We start from the raw sequence: 15,952 nt of genomic DNA on the forward strand, positions 1-15,952 counted from the left end.
AGCTAAAAACGCAGGTTTCATTTACTACCGCAGATCTCACCAGATCTCACCAGGCCCCTTAACCGTCAGGTGAAATTATTGAGTGTTGAGCTTAGCGAGGCACAGGGAAATGTACTTAAGATGTACAATACACATGAAGGGTTGCTACGATATGTTTTAATGAAAACTACATCCTGCACATAGTTTACAATATCTAACCTTGGTGCTGCCTCAGCCTATAGGCCTATACGTGCATTTTATGACGTTTAATAGCCATGTCTAAATGCATTTAATTAGGCTATACCAGACAGTAAACGTTATGTGATTAGCATTAGCCTACCCTGGTGGCCGAGTTTCCCACTCATTGCTGTTGGGCTGGGGGTCAGACATAGCGTCCTCTTGAACACTCTACGCCACAAATCCAAATGAAGATAATTTTGCCAGCTTTGCCACCCTTTCATCCTGCTCTTTGCGTTTGTGCCGCTTCCTGCAGCCACTTTTGTGTTTAAAGGGCATGGGGTAGCCTACTTATCGCTTACTCAACACGCAATGCAACACAACACAACAGGATGGGAAACAATAGCAACATGTGTGGATGGGCTATAACAATATTACCCAGACATCCTTGCTATTTTCGATATCAATAGCAAAAGGCAAATGAGGCAAGATGAATTATTTGCTGTTGTTAAGACTGACTAAAATGTTTATTGGGCAGGTGATAGCTCATAATTATGAATAACTGATACCAAAATTGAGAAATGTTTGCGAATTGATGGGACTGGATCATATGTATTTTTTTCAGTGTTTTGAGTGGAGCGAGGGGCCCGGTCTGTTCTTCAATGTGACAGCAGATGATTTGGCCGATAATGTTGTCTCACTTCTACGATGAGATCGAGGACGGGCCCCCTTTTGCCATGGGCCCTAGTGCAGCTGCACTCCCTGGACTCCCTATAGTTACGCTACTGCCTCCTTGTCTATTCTTTGTCTCTGAGTGCGGCAACTCCCTTTCTCATTGGCTATCAATTAGGTGTGCGTTGTGTAGAAATCTGAAGCAGCATGCCGAAACGTTAATACACGTTAACTTTCAAACAGAAAGCTGTGCAGAAAGTTATGTAGTACATGAGTAATACATACTGGGGTTGAATGTAACTGATTAAATAACAGTTTTTTCAGATTTTTGGGGTGCGGCGTTTATTCGAGGGCGGCGTTTATTCGAAGTAATACGGTACTTATTACTAACCGAGAGTGAGGTCATGCCGGGAAATATCAAACTGACGCTGGAACATCTCTCCTCTCCTTGTTGTGTCTCCTCTCCCTCCCTCTCCTTGTTGTGTCTCTGCCCTCCTCTCTCTCCCTCTCCTCTCCTTGTTGCGTCTCTGCCCTCCTCTCCCTGTCCTCTCCTTGGTGTGTCTCCTCCCTCCTCTCCCTCCCTCTCCTCTCCTTGTGTCTCTGTCCTCCTTCACTGCACTCTCACAGTGCGTCTGGATTTCCACTTTACAATCCTCATCACTCTCCTCCATGTGTCTTCTCTCCCCCTGCAGTGAGCACATTCTCCCTCCCCCTCTCTCTCCCCACTTTTATTTCCTTGCAGCAGTTGATCTCTCTCTCCCTCTTTCTGTACCTCTCTCTCTCCCTTTATAGTATCTTCTGTAACTGAATAATATGTTTATCATTTAGTCTGAGATCAAGTCATGTTTAACTATGTAATATCTCAATGTATTTGGTTATAAAGGTCCATTTATTGTAGTCACAGGAAATTGTCAGACTGGAACAGACTGTTGGTTAGCACGCTCTGTTGCAGTTTGGTCCAATTCATCAATTGTCATATCATGTAATAAAGGCATTTCCTACTTTTAATGAGGGATTCTGCATTTTTCTACAACATGGGTACATCAAGTTTTGATGGTGGTTGTGTCCGAGTAAGAAAATAATTCATGTGCTTTGAAAGATGTTGTCAATGAATGCATTTTGTGCCTAAGCAATGAAAATGTATCTACAGTTTAGCTCCATGTATGAAGAGTTGTGACGTAAGTACTGTAAAAATGTGAAACTAAATAACTGGAATCAATCTGTCCATCTGTTGATTGGCTGATGAGCTTCAACAGAGCAATAGTCAGGTCACACAGCTGACTGAGTGGACTTGATTTAAGGGTTAGAGGCTGAGCTAATGATACCTGATGAGAGAGGGGAGGGAAGGAGAGGAGGAGAACGGCGTCCTCAGTTGATCCATTAGGAGAGAATGAGGGCGAGAGAGAAGGACGAGTGGGACTGAGGATGACATGCAGGAGGAGAGAGAGAGAGGAGGAGAGAGGGGGGGGGGTAGGGGTGCCATGTCCCAGTCAGAGAGGGACAGGGCAAGAGAGGAGGAGAGTTCCCCGAACAACGTTCATTAGGGGAGTTTAGGGGGTTTGAGTGATACTGGGAGGGCGGGCCTGAGGGTGGGACCAGTGATGGGGTGGGGGCAGGGCTCAAAATTGACACCCGCCAAGCGCCAATAGCGTGTAGATTTTTGGGCTGGCGATTAAATTGTGTCGATGCTCCGCCATTTGGCGAGTGAAATTGCGGAGTACAGCTCCCGACTACCGCGCCCGTTATGGTAAAAAAAAAAAGCTTGCACCGCAAACAGTTGTGCGCGCATCAGAAAACCGGGAACATACCTTTTATAAAAGTTAGAGATTGACACCGATAATACAAATAGTTCGATTTAAAAATACAAATAAGGTCGAGGATGACAGCATTTAAGAGAGAAAGCAATTCCCCATTGATCTGTCACATCTGAATTTTGATTTGGGTCACGAAACCAGGGTTTTTCCTGCATAGAGAATATTTGGGCGCGCGCCTAAGCTGTTTTACCGAGCGCCTATAAAAAAAAATCCCGAGCGAATGAAAAATGTCGCCTATGAAAATTTCAGCGACTATGTTCTCAATAGTATGTTTCAAGTAGGCTACAGCCGAACCCTCGTTCTGTTTGAATCAATAGTAATCGAGTTGATAAGCGTGTCTTCTTATCTGATCAATACGCAACTGTGAGGTGCGCGAATGGACAGAGTGGCCACTAAACTGTCGTTCCGCTGCGAGGGCCGGTGTTGTATCACCCGATGCATGACTCTCTGGATTGGCACCCCCTCGCGGGAGCGCACGCGATTCAAAGAGTGAAGGATTTCGTCTTGATATCGCATCCGAAAGAAGGGGAGACACAAGTCTCACATTATACCGTCTTTGTTGTTGAATTCAAGAGAAGGATGTCTGTTATCTGTGTAAATATCAGATGCTATTTTCAACACAAAATCCTTAAAATTCGTCATTCAAACGGTATAGTAAAGAACGCGAACCAACATTCTTGCTCCACGACATCGCATACCGGCCCGACATGCACGAATACACCAATACAAATGCAAATGAAATTTCCACTCAAAATGCTGACAAAGGTTTGATTAACGATTTCCAACGCAGCCTCCATTGGTATTCTTAACGTGGAATGATAGTGTAGGCACAAAGAAAAAATAAAAGGAAATTGCAAAACACCTGGGAATAAATACATTGATTAGAATATATATATATATATAGGCCCATATATATATATTTTTTTTGGAGCACCGAAGACTCATTTTCACCCAGGAAAAACCCTGCATTCTGAGAGTGATTTACAATTATATTAAAATCATAGGTAAAGGTTGTTTACGTCAAACAATTTCAGCGTACGTCTGAAATGCCAGGTTTAATTCTGGCCGGTAAAAAATATTATTGGCTGGTAATTTTTTTCATCTACCATCCATTTCGAGCCCTGGGTGGGGGGGCATAGCGGGGAGGGAAGGGGGGCTGGTGTGTTTGATACGTCCTCCTCTAGGGAGAAATGGGGCAGCATCAGCATCCTGAGATGATTCCATACTGGGTAGTGGAGCGGAGGGTTGGGGTGGCACGGGGGCAGATTTCTGGGCATGGGGGCCAGGAGTAGGGTGGAGGTCTGGGGGAGGGAGTGGAGGACTGGGCTCTCAGTGGCCCCCACCCCCCGGTGCTTCTGCTCCATGGACAAACTCCCCACCAAGGGGGAGAAGAGGTGGAAAGGGGGAGGCGGGGGGAAGGGAAGGGGAGAGTGAGGGACAGAGGGGAACAGGAGTCCAGGGGGGGCCTTGTGCTCCTGCAGCCAGCACCCCCACATCCTCCCTCCTGCGTCCTCCTCCACCCCCCCTTTCAACATGGGAAACAGGCACGGGACAGGGGAAGGCAGATCCCCCATCAAGAATGTTGGAGAAACAAATATAGAACATGACGCCCTGTAGGAATACTCACGGTGGAAGATCGAGGCCCCAAACAAAGAGTGGAAAGTGATAGTCTCACAGGCAGCAGGGCAGTGTGGGGTGATGGAAAGAGCAGCTGTAACGTATAGGAGAGTTCGCTGTTGGAAAGAGTATTGCCATGGCAACTAACGGAGCCGGGAGGACGTTGTATTGAAGGCACTTCAGTCAAGGAGTTAAAGAGTTAAAAGTTGTTCTTACTTTCAGAACAGTAAAAAGAGCCACCTGTCCAATATATCCAGAAAATAAACCCCCAACTAGATCTTTCTGAATCTGAATCACATACAGTACCAGTCAAAAGTATGGACACATTTTCCCATTCAAACTTTTGACTGGTACTGTATGTATTCATTAAGACCCTGTAAAGGCCCACCTTCGGACCATTTCGCAAAACACACAGGCTGCAACGAAACATGGGTGACTTTGGTCATTTGGATGAAGGCTGCCCCTAGACATTTACCTGTAATTCAACATTGGAGATGGTCAGTGAGAGCCAAGGTAGAAAAGGATGATACCTGGTGGGACTTCCCTGCTTTCTGCCTGCTGAGGCAGAGGAGGGCCTTTCTCATTCCAACACGTTTGTCAGTGTTCTTCTTCCCCGTCCTCTGGCCTGTGAACACAGTCGGTGCTCAGGTTCCTCCAGGGGGAGTCTGGATAACACGAGGACAGATAACATGGGGAAGGAGCCAACTGCACTCACCCTTATCTCATCACACAAGTGAGTTCAAAGAAAGACCTGCTGACTGATATCAAGTAAAAGATGTATTTGGAGAAGCACCCACAGCAGTCAAATCCCATCCTGTTTTTCCATCCTGGGATCCTCCTTTTAACACCAAGCCAGCCCCTGAAGAAAATATGTGAAGTCAGAGGAACTTTTATGCTGTCTGATCAAGGTGAGTCCTTTCTCTCCATACAGCTGTTGTCCAGACCCCTATGTGTGTTCCATCTCTGAAGGACCAGTGCATCTGAGTGTGGGGCTAGGATGTGTAAGATTGTAGGACTTACCGTGGTTACAGGCCTTAGCTTACCAAACTGCAGGCAAAACTATTGGCCACATGAACTGCCCCAAGCCATGGGAAAGGTGGACCCTGGAGACCAATGTGAGATTGTCTCACTAGATGTGGAGTCCCCTATACGACTAAAGAGACAGGCAGGGTTGGAACAGGATCCTGTGATGATTTTTACCGTAGATGTAGGTTGTATTCCTGTCCCAGATTGTAGTTCCATCTGGGATGCAGTTAGAGACTGCACTAAACTAGAGGCTGGAGAGGCCCAGCAGGTTGAGGGGAACACAGAGAGAGGCCGGCCCCTCCAGCATGCCCCTATCATGACCAAAAGCAGGTGTGGGCTGATCACTTGTGGCTCTGTGACTATGGGACTGAGGTCCACCCTGCTGGAGGACTGGGACATGTGCTCCTGTCTTTCTGCTTTGCTTCTCCTCAATTGTAACTCACGTCAAGCTCAAATAATAACTGTTATATTTGATTCAAAAGAGTGTTTGCGTTTCCTTAAGTAAGAAACTAGAAACGACAAAGGTTCTATCTGGACCTTGATACTTGATAGTCATAAATAATTGTTACATTAAATATTGATAAAGCTACCGTTATTTTAAATGAACCCATACTATACCGTCTCAGCACAGCTGGGAATGTCCCAGACAGCGCTCCATACTACCATGTGTTGTCCAATCACATGCGTTACTTAAATCACTTCACGGAACTCAGACAAAGTGAAAGTTCACAATGCTTGTTAGGAGGAGAGAAACAGCGAGAGAAGCAAAAGCTGAAGATCGGGAGAGGTTGTAGAATGGTGTGTTCAGATGTCAAGGTATCTCCATGTGTTGTCCCACACTCTAAACCACCAGGACCAGGATTCAATACAACATGAACCATCTTCTGTCCTTGATACCACAACACTTGGAAAGTCTTGACATTGTTTTAATGAGACAAGTTTAGCACCACTAGGGGGCAGCATTAAGACATGGCTGCATTGTGAACCACTTGTCTGGGCCTCCTGTTTGTGTGTGTCTGTGTTCACCCCACTACCACAGTACAAGCACACACACTTAGTTAACAATGAACACCCCCCCCCCCTCTCTCTCTCATCTCTCTTTCCCTCTCTCCTCTCACTCTCTTCCTCCTTCCCTACCTCTGTCTCTTTTCCTCTCTCTCCATCTTTCATGTTTTTTTACTCCCAATAGCTACTTTAAATGTCAAGTGTTTTGCTGGCATGTGTGGATACATAATTGGAAGAAGCCTGTGACAAAGTGGGTGAGAACGCTCCTCTTCTCACCACATGGGTTAGGGTCAGAGGTCACCACTGTACCATGTGTGTTCTTGTTCCTAGGATTTACCTGTGCTATTTTAACAGTGCTTCAATTACTATCTCTGTTTGTTTGTGTTAGCATTTGGTTACAGCATCAAAGCACATACACACCACACTGCTAGCATAGATACCTTTCATTATGATGCAGGATGGAACATAAAAACAGGTTTGATTCATTATGTTCATACTCATCATTGCTTGTTCCTTCCAATCATACATACATACATACATACATACATACACACACACACACACACACACACACACACACACACACACACACACACACACACACACACACACACACACACACACATACACACACACACACACACACACATACACACATACACACATACGTTCTTATAGTTATACACATATAGTTGACAGAGTATTGTGTATAGTCTGCGGTCCTGTCTCTCCTTCTCACCTTCCCTATCTTTCTTCCTCACCTCCTTATATCTCCTCCCCTCCTCACTTCCCATATCTCCCCTTGCCTTCTCTCCTCCTCTTTCTACCTCTGTCCTCAAATCCACCTATTTACCCTTCTCTCCTCTCTCCTCCCTTCTCCTCCCCTCCTTCCTTTCTCCCCTCATGTTAGGCCATGCATATACCCTTACAGAAGTGAGTTCTAGTAATGACACTCCAAGCAGTGAGGGGTTCATGTTTGGAATAGTGAATTATACCTAATGTATACACCACCTTAAGTAGAGCTTAAAATAAAACTGAATCCATTTCCTTGTTTATTAATTACTGTCTATTTCCCCATCATTCTTATAAGTCATGGGACCTACAAATCTTGGCAGCACCCAACATTTCTACCTGCAGCGTCAAGTTCCAAACCATTGCATTTCCTCATACATGAAATGGTTTCTACAGAACAGGCTGACAGACAGATAGACATCAGACAGCAGGAATGATGTGTGGAGTTGAGGAGTGAGGGCCTGTTGTCAAAAAGAAGAGCTTCATATCCCTTTTCTACATATGTAATACATTCCATCAGTTACAAAAAGAAAATAGATTAACATTGTAAACATTTAATAATTTATGAATGAAGAAAGTCCAAGTCTATCTACTTTTTGCCAAAACTCACAATGAATGTCACAGACTCTATCTTTAATTATCTCTGTCCTCTTTTCCTCCCCCCCTTTCTTTCTCTCTCTCTTTCTCTCTCTCTCTCTCTCTCTCTCTCTCTCTCTCTCTCTCTCTCTCTCTCAGTTCAGTTCAGTTCAGAATGCTTTATTGGCATGACAGTTCGGGTTGAGCAGTATTGCCAAAGCAGTCCCTATTGAAAGGACATTTTACAGTAATATATGTATCATAGCATTTACATTATAACAATAATAATATGGCAGTACACTATAACAGTAGCATAGTAAGAGTAACAGTAACACATAAATGCTTGTTAATATACAGAAAGGTTTTAACAGTTGTACAGGGTTGGTTCACTGTCCCTCAGGTTGTGACATTGAGAGACATATCTAGCGGCAAGGCTTGCAGTCGGCCCTTCGCCCAGAGATATCCTTAATTTCTCGTTTAAATTAAGCTCTGTGTAGTTTTCAATTAATTCCTTACATTTTTCCAGATATTGATCTCTTATACTTCTATATTTGTAACATTTAAGTAGGAAATGTTTTTCTGTTTCAATTTCCCCTGATGTACAGTGTCCACAGATTCTGTACTCTTTAGGTAACCATGTTTTTTTTATGTCTTCATTTTCGATTGCAAGGGTGTGGTCACTCATTCTGTATTTAGTGAGCAGCTGTCTCTGCTTTATGTCCTTAACAGTATATAGATATTCAGCCATTTCATATTTTCTATTTAGACCCCGATAGCAATCTAATTTGTTTTGTGTCTTGGTTTCTTTCTCCCAGTGTTCTACGTAGGAGTTTTTGTTTTCTGTTGTGATTAGTTTAATTCTGTTTGGTGTTAGTAAAGGTGAAGAAGGTGTACCAGGTGGTAACTGGTTAACTGGTTAGTCTCATAACCAGCTGGCACAGGGGGCTACTCTCAGGGTTACCTTCATGGACTGCAAGGGCTTTAGATTGGAGGGTTTCCTCAGGACTGGATTTTAAATGGGTGTAAAATGTTAATGATCTTTTCTGGATTTCTAATGTTAAAGGGAATCGGCCTAATTCTGCACAACATGCATTTGTGGGGGTTTTTCTTTGGATATTTAATATATTTCGACAGAAATCAGCATGTAGAGTCTCTATTGGGTGTTTTTCCCAACTATTGAAGTCTAGATGGCTGAGTGGGCCCCATATCTCACTTCCGTAGAGAGCAATAGGCTTGATGATGCTGTCAAATATTTTACACCAAATATTAATTGGGATGGTTATTTTGTAGAATTTTTTTTTATTGCATAGAAAGCTCTACGAGCTTTTTCTTTAAGTGCATTTACTGCCAAGCGGAAGCTACCAGAGGCTGTCATTTGTAGGCCTAGGTATGTATAACTCATTGTGTGTTCTATAGTTTTGTTTCCCAGTGTGAATATGTGCCTCTTTTCCTGACATTTGGGCTTTTTTTGTATGACCATGATTTTGGTCTTTTTATATTGACTTCCATTGCCCAATTTTGGCAGTATTCTTCGAGTAAAACCAATTGCTGTTGTAGTCCTTCTTTTGTGGGTGACATCAAAACCAGATCATCTGCGTAAAACAGGGATTTGATTTCTGTGTCGTGGAGAGGGAGGCCGGGTGCAGTTGATTGTTCAAGGGTCTCTGCTAGTTGATTGATAAAGATGTTAAACAGAGTGGGGCTTAAGTTACAACCCTGGCGGACACCCATCTTTTGAGAGAAAAAATGTGTGTGTTGTTCTGCAATTTTAATGCTGCATTTGTTGCCTGAGTACATAGATTTGATGATGTCAAATGTCTTCCCTCCAATGCCACATTGGAGGAGTCTGTAGTACAGTCCCTCATGCCAGATGGAATCAAAGGCTTTTCTAAAGTCCACAAAACAGGTAAAGATTTTGCCATTTTTTGTTTGGTGTACATTTTTTTCAATTAGTGTATGTAGGGTGTAAATGTGGTCTGTGGTGCGATATTTTGGAAGGAACCCTATTTGAGTTTTGCTGAGTGTACTGTGTTCATTAAGGAAGTTTAGGATTCTGTTGTTTAAGATACTACAGAATAACTTCCCCAGATTACTGCTCACACAGATACCTCTGTAGTTGTTGGGGTCACATTTGTCTCCACTCTTGTAAATAGGTGTTATTATGCCTTGATTCCAAATGCTAGGAAAGTGTCCAGATTTGAGTATTATGTTGAATACCTTTAGTATTCGCTGTCAACTGATCACCACCTGGTGGTGAGTTGGCTCCGATGGTGGGGGAGGACGCCGGTCAGGCCTGGCAGGCCCAAACGTAATGTGAGGGTCTGCTGGGAACGGCTGGCGGAACCCTCTGTCAGAAGGAGCTTCAACTCCCACCTCCGGGAGAGCTTCGATCATGTCTCGGGGGGGGCCGGGGACATTGAGTCCGAATGGGCCATGTTCCGGGCCTCCATTGTTGAAGCGGCTGACCGGAGCTGCGGCCGCAAGGCGGTCGGTGCATGTCGCGGCGGTAACCCTCGGACCCGGTGGTGGACTCCGGAGGTGAGGGATGCCGTCAAGCTGAAGAAGGAGGCCTATCGGGCTTTATTGGCTGGTAGGACTCCTGAGGCAGCTGATGTGTACCGGCAGGCCAAGCGGAACGCGGCTCTGGCAAAAACCCGGGCATGGGAGGAGTTCGGCGAGGCCATGGAGAATGACTTCCGAACGGCTTCAAAAAGGTTCTGGACCACCATCCGGCGACTCAGGAGGGGGAAGCAGTGCTCTGTCAACACTGTATACGGTGGGGACGGTGCGCTGCTGACTTCGACGGGGGACGTCCTGGATCGGTGGAAGGAATACTTTGAAGACCTCCTTAATTCCACCAACACGTTTTCCGACGTGGAGGCAGAGTCTGGGGACATCGGGGGGGGCCCTCCTATCTCTGGGGCCGAGGTCGCCGAGGTGGTTGAAAAGCTCCGCGGTGGCAGGGCCCCTGGGGTGGACGAGGTCCGCCCGGAGTTCCTTAAGGCTCTGGATGTTGTAGGGCTGTCTTGGTTGACACGACTCTGCAACATCGCGTGGACATCGGGGACAGTGCCTCTGGACTGGCAGACCGGGGTGGTGGTTCCCCTCTTTAAAAAGGGGAGGGTGTGCTCCAACTTTAGGGGGATCACACTCCTCAGCCTCCCTGGGAAAGTCTATTCGGGGGTCCTGGAGAGGAGGGTCCGCCGGATTGTCGAACCTCGGCTTCAGGAGGAGCAATGTGGTTTTCGTCCTGGCCGTGGAACAGTGGACCAGCTCTATACCCTCCGCGGAGTCCTGGAGGGTACATGGGAGTTCGCCCAACCAGTCTACACATGTTTTGTGGATTTGGAAAAGGCGTTCGACCGTGTCCCTCGGGGGCTCATGTGGGGGGTGCTCCGAGAGTACGGGGTACCGGATTCCCTGATCGGGGCTGTCCGGTCCCTGTACGACCGGTGCCAGAGTTTGGTCCGCATTGCCGGTAGTAAGTCGAACTTGTTTCCGGTGAGGGTTGGACTCCGCCAGGGCTGCCCTATGTCACCGATTCTGTTCATTACCTATATGGACAGGATTTCTAGGCGCAGCCAGGGTGTTGAGGGGGTCCGGTTTGGTGACCTCAAGATCGGGTCGCTGCTTTTTGCAGATGATGTGGTCCTGTTGGCTTCATCGGGCCGTGACCTTCAGCTCTCACTGGAGCGGTTCGCAACCGAATGTGAAGCGGCTGGGATGCGAATCAGCACCTCCAAATCTGAGGCCATGGTTATCGACCGGAAAAGGGTGGAGTGCCATCTCCGGGTCGGGGAGGAGATCCTGAACTAAGTGGAGGAGTTCAAGTATCTCGGGGTCTTGTTCACGAGTGAGGGAAGAATGGAGCGCGAGGTCGACAGGCGGATCGGTGCGGCGTCCGCAGTGATGCGGGCTCTGCATCGGTCCGTCGTGGTGAAGAAGGAGCTGAGTCGAAAGGCGAAGCTCTCTATTTACCAGTCGATCTACGTTCCTACCCTCACCTATGGTCACGAACTATGGGTAGTGACCGAAAGAACGAGATCGCGAATACAAGCGGCCGAAATGAGCTTTCTCCGCAGGGTGTCCGGGCTCTCCCTTAGAGATAGGGTGAGAAGCTCGGTCATCCGGGAGGGGCTCAGAGTAGAACCGCTGCTCCTCCGCGTCGAGAGGAGCCAGCTGAGGTGGCTCGGGCATCTGATTAGGATGCCTCCTGGACGCCTCCCTGGTGAGGTGTTCCGGGCACGTCCCACTGGGAAGAGGCCCCGGGGAAGACCCAGGACACGCTGGAGGGACTATGTCACTCGGCTGGCCTGGGAACGCCTCGGGGTCCCCCAGGAAGAGGTGGTGGAAGTGGCCGGGGAGAGGGAAGCCTGGGCCTCCCTGCTTAGGTCGTTGCCCCCGCGACCCGATCCCCGGACAAGCGGAAGATGACGAGACGAGACGAGACCTTTAGTATTCCTGTCTGCATTTCTAGGGAGCTACTTTTAAGCATTTCATTTCTAATGAGGTCGGGACCACAGGCTTTTTTGGTTTTAAGGGACTGGATCTTTATTACCAATTCTTCCTTTGTAATCGGGAAATCAAGTGGGTTTTGGTTGTTCTTAATGGTTGCTTCTAGTTTTCTTAATTGCTTGATTGTTAGATTTTGGTTTTGGTTCATACTTTTTAGTGGGATTTCTTCATATAGGCTTTCAAAGTGGTTTTTCCAGATTTCCCCATTTTGGATAGGTGGTACCACTTCTCTTGAGGTGTTCATGTTATTCCACCTTTCCCAGAATTGGTTTTGGTCAATTGACTGTTCTATATCATTAAGTGTTTTATACATGTAGTTGAGCTTTTTCTTTTTAATAGTTTGTTTATATTGTTTGAGGATTTCGCAGTACCTCAAGCGTAGTACATGGTCCTCTGGCCGGAGGTGTTTCAAGTTTGAGTATTTTCTCAGTTCCTTTCTCTTTTTTTTGCACTCATTATCAAACCATTTCTCTTTTTTAATTTTGTGAGGTTTAATATTTACTTTCTGTAGGCCAGCTTCTTTTGCAGCATTATGAAAGATATGGTTTATATCTCTCACGGCCATCTCAACACCCTCTTGATCAGCATCATATTGATTTTGGTCACAGAAGCATTTAATTTTGTTGGTCATTTTTGTTAAATTTAAAGCTAATGTAAATTTGTTGGCACTGTCTGTGTCCCATCTGTAGGGCTGGATAAGTTTGTACAGTTTAGAGGGATCAGTCATTGTGCTATTATTGCAATTTGGCTTTTTCAGGAACACATTGATTTGATTGTGGTCTGAGAGTGGGCTTTGCTGCCTTACAGTGAATGCATTGAAGCAGGAAGGGTCTATGTCTGTGGCAGCATAGTCTACTACGCTGCTTCCTAGTGTTGAGGAGTATGTGTACCTCCCTAAGGAGTCCCCTCTGATTCTGCCATTTAGGAAGAACAGGCTTGAGGTGCGACAAAGATGTATTAATTCCCTCCCACTATTATTTACTACTCCATCTAGACTATTCCTCTGAGTTATGCTTGGTGTCATGTATAGAGGACTCAGGCCAAACACATGGTTGTTGCCCTGTGGGTCTATATGGTCAGGTTCGGTTCCTGTCCTTGCATTCAGGTCTCCGCACAGCAGCACATTTCCCTGGGACTGGAAATGGCTAATTTCTGTGAGGAGGAGGTTAAAGATATCCTCATTGTAGTAGGGGGATTCTGCGGGGGGATATAAATTGCACAGAGGTATATATCTTTTTCTATGCTGCTAAGTTTTTGTAGTTTTAGCCAAACGTGTGACTTCCCTTGTTTGACGACAGCAATGTGGTTGGCCAGGTTCCCTTTGTACCATACCAGAATTCCACCAGAGTTTCTACCCCGGTGGACAGTGCTCAGTTTCAATGAGGGTACTGAGACTTCATAATATCCATATGGACAGTAGGTTTCTACGTCTGCATTGCACCATGTTTCTGTTAGGATAAGGATGTCAACATTTTCAATAGATTTGAGGAATTCAGCATCTGTACTCTTCACACCTAATGCTGAAGAATAAAGGCCCTGAATGTTCCAACAGCTTATGTGAAGTGAACTCATTAAATTAGCAAAAAGAACCTTTTTTCGTGAGACAGGATATAAATGTAGCTCTGTAAATGGATCGATTAGATATAAATAAGTATATGTAGATAATAAAAAATAAAATAATTATATATAAAATAATAATAATAAAAAAAAAAAATAATAATAATAATAAAAAAAATTAAAAAATAATTAAAAAATAATAATAATAGTAAAAAACATACACACAAAAATACATAAATAACGATATACTGTATACACTGTGTATAAATATATATATATATATATATATATTTCTCTTTTTATTTTTTATTTTTTATTTTTTTTCTCTTTCTCCTCGTCCCCTCCCTCCTCATTATTTTCCTCCCTTCTCTTCCTTACCAAGGTACCAATGACTAATGTACTAATGAATTGTGGAAACAACTCTCCCCATCCCCCCACCCCTTTTTTTTTTTTTTTTTCCTCCTTACTTTCTCTCAGAATGTAGATGTGACTGCTCTCAGTTTGTTGCCAGTCTGCTACATAAGTAGTGGAGCATGTTTTTGATTTCTCCTAGTTCTGATGAGTCTGTGGGTGCAGGTTGGGCGAGGGCAGTAGCGTAGCTCCGCTGGCTCAGCTGTTGGGGGGTTCTGGTAGTGGGAGGTGCTCTTAGGTTGGTCCTTCTGGCAGCTGGTTGCAGGTTTGAGGGGGAGGTCTGGTTGGTCCTTCTGGCAGCTTGGTGCAGGTTTGAGGAGGAGGTCGGGTTGGTCCTTCTGGCAGCTGGGTGCAGGTTTGAGGGGGAGGTGGTGGGGCATGGGTCAGTAGGTGCCCCTCTGCTGTTGTGTGCTCCTGGAGGCTGAGGGATGTATCTGTGGGGTTGGGGAGGGGGTGGTCCATAGTGGCCTCCTCTTCTAGGGCCGAGAGGGGGGGTTCCTAGACTGCGACCCAAGGCAACGTCTTTTAAGGTCTTAGCAAATATCTTTACTCCCTCCCTGTGGAGATGCAGTCCATCATAGAGGTCCCAGGTGCCGATGGTCTGGTGGTGTGCGAGGTAGATGTTAGGAAGGGCTGCACATCCTCTGCTGATCTCTGTGTTGATGTCATGGATCACGTGTGGGGGGGTGTCGGTGCGGGGTAGCAGTGTTGATATGACTATCTGTGAGTCAGGAAATGCTCTGCAGGCCTTTTCAGCAACTTTCCTTATTGCTGTAGCTGTGCCATGGCGAAGGGAGTTAAGGTCATTTGTACCCGTATGGATCAGGATGAGTTGTGGGTTCCCAAGGGTGTGATGGTTGAGCAGCTGCAAGGCTTGACCTGTGTTTCTACAGCGTTTGTATAGGACGCTTTGTCCAGGAAAGAGTTTGTTGGTGTCAATGTACTTTCCGTTGGAGTCCATTAAGAGAACCACCTCTGGACCTTGCTCCTCTGGAGTGGGGGGGGTAGGAGGGTTGAAGGTCTGTTGTGTGGCATCTTGTGTATGGTTCTCCTCAGGGTTAGGGTCAGGGGACCGTTCATTGGGTCCTGTTTGTCGGCAGGAGGGAGGGGCAGCATGATGATGGCAGGCCGTGGTGTCTGAGATGGTGGTTTGGATCTGGTGGAGTTGATCCTTAAGGAACTGTAAAGAACTGATCATTTTGACCTCGTTCTTCTCTGTATCTTCCTTCTGTCTTGACATCTGCTCATGGAGGACTCTGTTCTCTTCCTTCAGCTCTTTCAGTGTTCTTCTGAGGTCTGAAATTGTCGTCAGACTCTCTGTTTTGATTAGCTGGATCTCTTCTTTGAGTTGCTGGATGGAGCTGCTTGCTGGTTTAGTGAGCCTGGCCTGGGTGAACTCTTTGAATTCAGCCAAGTTCATCTCAAGTAGAGCTAAGCTTTCCATCATTTTCGGCTCCCTGTAGGAGGACTGTACCCTTAGTGTAGTACGTAATTTTCAGTACTGGATTGTCAGTGGCCAGGTTCTCATCTTCACATATTGTGAGTCTACCACCTCTTCCAATGCCCTCTTTTACTATATGTTGATAATGGTTACATAAGGCTATCTTCCAGGCTTTAAAACATCCAGTGTAGAATATAATATTGTTCTTGGTCCTTCTATTATTTTGCTGGACGTAGTCGGCAAAGAGAGTGTGGGGATGGTCATGTAGAGTCTTTTCTTTGTGCTTTTTCCTAGCATTTAGACTTGTACAGTTTATAGGGTATTTTACTTCTAAGCTAGCTCCTTGGCTGTGCTGTATACTGCTACCAGC

At 45.7% G+C, this 15,952-nt stretch overlaps 1 protein-coding gene across 1 annotated transcript in view; it reads left to right on the forward strand.

Moving 5' to 3' along the window:
• Nucleotides 1–15,952, forward strand: part of LOC146219453 (NACHT, LRR and PYD domains-containing protein 12-like) — a 120,974-nt gene that overhangs the window by 19,134 nt on the left and 85,888 nt on the right. The window lies entirely within an intron of this gene.

This window comes from Hypomesus nipponensis, chromosome 28 (assembly GCF_054491055.1).
Source record: "Hypomesus nipponensis isolate SF chromosome 28, ASM5449105v1, whole genome shotgun sequence".
NCBI classification, from domain to species: domain Eukaryota; kingdom Metazoa; phylum Chordata; class Actinopteri; order Osmeriformes; family Osmeridae; genus Hypomesus; species Hypomesus nipponensis.